Below are 6,904 nucleotides of genomic sequence, written 5' to 3' on the forward strand. Positions count from 1 at the left end.
AGTGTGAAGAGGCCATAAAACAATTAGAGCTCCATGTTGTTCTCCCAACAGAGGAGGGCGGGTGTCTCTGCCTTGTTGAGTGTAATCAGCACCAAGATAAGGGTTCCCCTGCAACTGTAGGAGAAGATAGGCTGCCCCATAAACCTGGGTCACCAGCAGGGCACGGGGGTGAAAAGGTAAAGGGAGGAGCCGTGGCACCTCGTGCTGTCCCAGGGAAAGCCTCCAGCTGGAATTCTGACCTGACGGGGAGGGCCGCAGGCCCCTCAGCCTGAGTACCTTCTTCCACCATGGGGCTTGTCCCAGATCTGGGGAAGATGCCTGTCGGGTGGGCATCAGAGGTTAACCCACTTCTCACCAACAGCCAGGGTTGACTGTAAGTCTGGAGGCACAGGGACAGGCAGACCATTTGTCATGGAACCATTTCTGTTCTAAGTCTGAGCCTCTGCCACCCTGCCCCTCCCCCAGGGCCAACTACACCATCACTACCTTCCCCCGCCCCCTCTTCATTCAGCCTCAGGAGCCACAGGGGGTCCCTAGGACTCTGCTCTAGCTACCGTCTACATCAGCCCTGCTTGGACAGTGCCCGGGTCCTGCTGGTGGTTAAATATTCTGAATGCCTCCCCTGCCAACAACCCTGATTTCCTGAGCGTGAAGATCTTAGAGAAGAATGGCTCCATCTGTATCTGAAAGCAGGAGGCCAGGCAGAGGATAGAAGAAGGAACAGCCCTTTCACCTGCCCCTGGGGAGTGACTGTGCCTCTCATCAAATGCTTTCTTTCATTGAATCCTAACCGCAGGGAAGTGGCACTGCTCTTTGAGAATAACAAGAAAGAGAAAGGAATTTACCAAATCTCCTTCCGTGTGTCTTAAGAAGAGACTTTGGCAAACTGAAGGTGAAGGGTGAAAGCCCACACTCTCAGCTATCCTGATCTGGAAAAGAATTCCAGATCGAACATCAGGGCCTGGTCGCAGCCTAGATGTTGTTGCCATTTGGATAGGGTTCCAGAGACCGGTGGGCAAGCACTGAGACCAAACCCCTTTGAGGGTGAGACGCAAACAGGGTCGGGAGGCCAGTGAGCTGACAGTTTCTCTTCACGACTCAAGATGTGTCCCCAGCTGTAACTTCCACCCCATGGTTGTCAATTTTCTCATCTATAAAATGAGAGGCTTGGATTTGTTGATTCCAATTCTGTCTCCTGCGTCTCTGATTCTATGATTCTCATCCAACCACTTATCCACGGGATGGAAGGAATATCCGTGAAGGAGGCAAAAGAGGAGGTGATTCTATCTGGCTGCAAGATGGCCCGGTGTGTCTTGAAGAGCACAGGATGAGGAGACAGATCTGGACAGGGCTGTCATGTACGTTTGTTGAAGTTCCACACTGCACAACAGTGCTCAGCTGAGGGGACCAAGAGGGTTGCAATATAGCCTGGGCTCTGCTCACCAAGCTGTGCATGCTGGTATGGGATTTCATCCACCTGAGGCAATGCACCTTCTTCTAATGTGTGCAAATGTGCCACATAGGCTGGTGGTAACTCTGACCTTAGGAAAAGACGCAAAAACCACCAGGGAGAGGGAGCTCATTAAATCCAAGTTTTGAGACTTCCTAGCTCTATGACCTCAGCCGATTTAAAGAATCTGAACTTCATTGGGCGCAGTGGCTCACGCCTGTATTCCCGAGACCAGACTGACCAACATGGTGAAACCCCATCTCTACTAAAAATACAAAATTAGTCGGGCATGGTGGTGGATGCCTGTAATCTCAGCTACTAGGGAGGCTGAGGCAGGAGAATCACTTGAACCCAGGAGGCGACGGTTGCAGTGAGCCAAGATTGCACCATTGCACTCCAGCCTGGACAAAAAGAGCGAAATTCCATCTCAAAAAAAAAAAAAAAGAACCTGAACTTCAGTGTTGTGATTAAAAACTGGGCTTGTTGTCATTTCCTGGCAGAAATCATGTGAGGCTGAACCCAGAAAATAAATCTCCAGCATGAAGCACAGAACCTGAACCATAACAGGTACTCAGTTGAAAGAGTTTTCTTCCCGCCTCCTCCCTACCTGGGTTTCTCTTGGGAAAATGTTCATCAGTGTTCTGGTGTTGGAAATGACTTCCTTTGCCTGGAAATTCTGCCCTGAGAGTCCATCTGCTGGTGGGAGCCTCCCCTTACCACCTGCCCTCACCTCCCAATGTTATTGCCCTAGCATTCCATTTCCATCTTAGAATGCTCACCAGGGTAAGACATGAAGCCTCCCTACGACAAGAAAGTCAAGACCAGGAGGAAATCTGGTGAAGGTGTCACACACAATAATTGTAGAATGGGATTTTCATTTTTGCATGTAAACCCAAGCGCTTTCAACAGGTAGCTCCCTCTCTCTAGTGGTTTCTGCATCTTCTCTCCCCTCTCCCCACTTGAGAAACAAAGAAACTATGCATGGATCATGAATGTTCAAGCTGGAAGGCCTCAGAGAGGTCATCTGGTTCCATCTATCCACCAAGGATGCTTTAAAGGATCATCAGGCATTATCCAATTATCACACTCTCTTGAACTCACCCGCTGACTGTTTCCCACTGTGCTGAGCACAAGTTGCTAACAGCTTTCTCCGTGGGCGTAATTACCCAATTTTAGGGCTGGAGAGGCACTGAAAGGTGCCAATGGGGATGCACTTAGCGGTACTGTCCCTGGTTACACTCTCCCGCTGTGTTCCGGGTTACTCGTTCTTGATCAAGTCTTGCCTTCAAGACTTCACCACCAAAGGACTTTCATCTCTTAGAATTTAAAGGACAGGAATACTTCTAGAAAAATCTGAAACAGTGCTTTGTGTACACTGGGCCCTGCTCCCAAGCCTTCAGTGGCTCTCTATTGCCTACAGGATTAATCCCGGTTCATTTAATTGGCCTTTTGTTCTGTATTACGGAAAAATAGAAACAAATGGCACTCAGTTTATCCTCTTAAGGAGTCCAAGTTCTACTGAGAGCAATGGGTACAAAGAAGGTCAATAAGTAAGTCAGGAATGAATAAGACAGCAACCACAATAATTGCTGCCAGTGGACAGGGAGGATGGAGGAATGGCATGTGTGTGGGGACTTGTGGGCCTTTGACGGTGGAAAGTATTTATTCAAATGTCATTTTATAGGCAGAGTATGAGACCCAGAGAGGAAAAATGAGTTATCTCAGATTCCACAGCAAGACAGAGGCAGAGCCAGAACTAGAACCCAGGACTCCTGAGTCCATGTTTGGGTTCTCTTTGTTCTGTGTCAGTGTTTCTTTTACATAGTTCTTAATTATTGAGTCCCCTCCTTTCTAGAGCACAGCTACAGCCTGGCACTGTGAAAAGAGCACCAGGAGACTGGGTAAGGGGTCTGGAGTCTCAAGTGTGAGTCCTGGCTGGCTCTGCCCTGTGACACTTGAGAGAGACACTTAAGCTCTCTGAATCTTCTTTTTCTGATCTGTTGTTCATCTACCAGAATTCAGCTCCATTAGGGCAAGAAAAACATCTCGTTCATCTTCCCCAAGATAGGTCTGGGGTCTTTGAGAAAGACAATAACAGATCACAAACAGGAATATTCAGCAGTCTGGGGCTTGGGAGACAAAACTGTGGGGGAAAATAAAGGTTTGGAAGGGGCCAGCATATTGAAGACTTGGCAATGGACGAATGGAAGACAGGGAGAGGAGAATGTGAACGGGGAAGAAGGGTCTCTCACACTGTTGACTCCCCCTCCAACACCGAGTAAATATTGAGAAAACACCTATTAAAACATGAAGGTTTGCCAAGGATATAGGCAGCTCACTGCTCAGGCCTCTCCCAATTACAGAACCAGAGAGATGCTGGGACCTTTGTTCTAAGCACCTGAGAAGCAAAAGCTTAGGGGATTCCACTCCGTCTCTGTCTTTGCTGACAGCATCACCACGGACAAGCCCCCACACTGCTACAAGCCTCAGTTTGCTCACCTGTAAAATGGGGGTGGTACTGACTCAGAGGCTATGGGAAGGGTTCCATGTATAGACAATCTGGGACAGAAAGGGGTGGCTGGCATTGCTCCGGGCACACTGCAGTTATCAACCCATCCTAGTCCAGGCCCCCGAATCATCTGATGAGCTGTGATCAACAATGCTGGAGCTGACTACAACGAGTGCACTGCCACAGCAATTGGCCCTTGTAAGGCCATTTGTCTCATTCTCTTCCCATCTCCCAACAGGTGGCGAGGTTGAATGCACCACATTCAGAATGCACAGAAAACCCAGAATGCGATTGCTTAGGAGTCAGGCTGTGCTGCCTAATTAAAACAGGAGCATTTGTAGACAGGAATGTGGCTCTCTTGAAAGTCCAGGAATTCTGGGTAATCAACACTCAACCATCAACAAACACTCTCTATTTCAGGCACTGGTAATGCCAAAAATAAATAAATAAATAAGTCAAAATGTTGCCTCCAGAGGCCCCATGAGGCCCTCTTCTATTGGGGAAGAAGACAGGCAAGTAAATGGAACATCACAGCCCACAGCAATATGTGTCAGAAGACCAGGAATGCCAGGATCACGAGAGTGCAGGGGAAGCATGCTAAGATGTAGAGGAGGTGACACCTGGACTGAGTGTTGAAAGTTGAATAGGAGTGTGCCACCCAGGGAAACTGCATTCCACAGGGAGGAGATGGCCCAGATCAGGTCTAAGAGAGGGAGGCCAGGAGAGAGAAAATAAGTCCCCCCCTCAGTCCTGCCATAAGGAGAGCCAAGGGGGCTCACCATCAATGATATCATGCGACAGCCAGGCCACCAAGCCAACTCAGGCCCCTTCCTGGAAGAGCAGCCCAGTGGCCAACTGGATCATCCAGTTGGCTCCAGATATTTTATACTAGACCTCAGGCACCTCCCAGCCCAACTGCCTCATACCCCAACCTGCCAAACACCTGCCCTCCCTTCAAGGCAAGTCCAAGGGACACCTCCTCCCGAAAGTTTTTCCTGATTCTGCCAGAAGACCTCTGTTACAGAACTCGGGGGTATTAGAGTCAACCATCTGCACTCAGCTGTGAGCTCCTTGAGGGCAGGGGCTGTGCTTCATTATAATAGCACAGTGTGTAGAACCCAGAAGGTACACAATTAATATGAATAGCAGTCATGCCGACTGTAATGACTAACAGTAATTGAGCACTAGTGCCAGACATCAGGCTTAGGGATAGGCTCTAGGTATCATCATCATCCTCATTAGCTTATTGAATCCTCACAAAAACCATTTGAGATAGTGCTATTGCTATCCCCATTCTACAGATGAAAAAACTGAGGCTCAGAGAGGATGTGGCTTGCCCAAGGTCAGACAGCTAGTCCATTTCAGGGTCAGAATTCAAATCCCAAAGGCTGGGTCTTATCCACTGAGTATCATGCTTTGTTATGTGATAAATTTGATTGAACTGAATTGATACCATGATAAAAGGGGGGAACCAGCCAAGCACAGTGACTCACACCTATAATCCTAGTGCTCTGGGAGGCCATTGCAGGAGGATGGCTTGAGGCCAGGAGTTCGAGACCAGCCTGAGCAACATAGCAAGATCTCATCTCTACTTTAAAAAAAAAGTTTTAAGTGGGGAGCAAAGTTATTCAAATGAGAAGAAAAAAACTGAGCTGGGAGCATACCCACCAACAGTGGGGTCCACCTAGAACTGGGTGAGGAGCATTGCCAGGAAGGTCATTCCAAGAAGAGGAAATAACAGGAGCCCAAGGTTAGAAACCGCTGCTTGAGGAGTGTGTTCGGCATGTGTTCGACAGTAACTCATTATATGTGTTTTAAAATTCAAATTGAGGCCAGGGGTGGTGGCTCACACCTGTAATCCCAGCACTTTGGGAGGCCGAGGTGGGTGGATCACCTAAGGTCATGAGTTCGAAACCAGCCTGACCAACATGGTGAAACCCCGTCTCTACTAAAAATATAAAAATTAGCCAGGTGTGGTGGTGGGTGCCTGTAATCCCAGCTACTCAGGAGGCTGAGGCAGGAGAATCGCTTGAACCCGGGAGGTGGAGGTTGCAGTGAGCCAAGATGGCACCATCGCACTCCAGCCTGGGCAATAAGAACGAAACTCCGTCTCAAAAAAAAAATCAAATTGAATTGGAATCTGTGAATCATCATGAGTAATAGCGTGTAAATTGCTCGGAAGAGAGTAGCAGGAGGAAGGTCTGGAAAGACACAAGGGGCCAGCTCAGGAAAGGCCGGGAATGCCAGGCTAAGGGCTTGGCTCTGACCTGGGGCTTTGAAGAAAAGATCTTCACTGGGAAAGAAGACTTTGGGTTTCAGGGCTGGCTCGCAGGGAACGGAAATTTCACTCCTAATGAGAGGGATTATGGGGAGACAGCGCCCCCACATGGGAGAGCCGGCTGCTCCCCTGAGTAATTCAAGCCTGCGATGTCTTGGGCCACATGGCACAAGCGGGTGGATCAGCTCCATGCCTGACATTTGTGGGGTCTAGAGTGAGAGTTTACATAGAGTTTAAATAGAGCCCATAGTTTAAATCCCCAGTACTGCCCCTAGACCACTGCATGTTCCAGGGGCCCCTCACTGTACCTGCCTTCTGCAAACACTCTATATCCTCCACCAGGGCCTGTGACCACCCAGGGCCAGTAGTGCAAACCTAGGGGTGCAATCCAGGCCCAGGCTGGGTCCCACGTGGGCTGCAGTCCCCATTTCTCCCCTGTGGGGCACTCTCTGACCCTCTCCCTTCCCCCCAGCCTCCGTCCTCTGGCCCAAGGCCAGACTCCTACTCCAGAAAGGAGCCAACAAGCAGATGGCTCCCACTGGGCGGTGTTTCTTGCATGAGATGACCTGTGATGGTACCAGTAGACTGGTGCTGACACTTATTTGGGGTGACAAATTGTTTATATAAACAGGGACATTAAAATATTTGCCCCAGGCCAGGTGCAGTG

The sequence above is a fragment of the Trachypithecus francoisi genome, unplaced genomic scaffold, assembly GCF_009764315.1.
Source record: "Trachypithecus francoisi isolate TF-2019V2 unplaced genomic scaffold, Tfra_2.0 Lachesis_group14, whole genome shotgun sequence".
Classification (NCBI taxonomy): domain Eukaryota; kingdom Metazoa; phylum Chordata; class Mammalia; order Primates; family Cercopithecidae; genus Trachypithecus; species Trachypithecus francoisi.